We start from the raw sequence: 293 nt of genomic DNA, 5'->3' as shown, positions 1-293 counted from the left end.
TCGCAGGGCTTCCCTTAGCGGTGCCTCCGTTGGCATTGCGTCAAGTTTGAGCTGCTGGAGAAGCTCTTCCCACACTGGGGACACTTGCAGGCCTCTCCCCGGTGTGGATGCGCCAGTGAATGATGAGGTGGGAGCTGTGCTTGAAGCCCTTCCCACAGTCAGGGCAGTGGAAGGGCCTCTCCTCTGAGTGTATTGGCTGATGTAAGGGGAGATGATCCCCCCAAGGGGCTCAGCTTTGGGGTCCTGAAAGATCCAAACATACACACAAAAAACACTCTCCCAGACTAAAAGAT

At 55.6% G+C, this 293-nt stretch overlaps 1 long non-coding RNA gene across 1 annotated transcript in view; it reads right to left on the bottom strand.

Annotated features, from left to right (window-relative positions):
* Nucleotides 1-131: 131 nt before the first annotated feature.
* Nucleotides 132-293, bottom strand: part of LOC108448680 — a 489-nt gene continuing 327 nt past the window's right edge. The window contains exon 2 of the long non-coding RNA XR_001864643.1: nt 132-243. This is a non-coding gene — a long non-coding RNA (uncharacterized LOC108448680). The remainder of the gene's footprint in view (nt 244-293) is intronic.

This window comes from Corvus brachyrhynchos, unplaced genomic scaffold (genome assembly GCF_000691975.1).
Source record: "Corvus brachyrhynchos isolate BGI_N302 unplaced genomic scaffold, ASM69197v1 scaffold2358, whole genome shotgun sequence".
Lineage (NCBI taxonomy): Eukaryota > Metazoa > Chordata > Aves > Passeriformes > Corvidae > Corvus > Corvus brachyrhynchos.
Note: the sequence above shows the minus strand (reverse complement) of the source record. Positions and strands in the feature narration are given on the sequence as shown.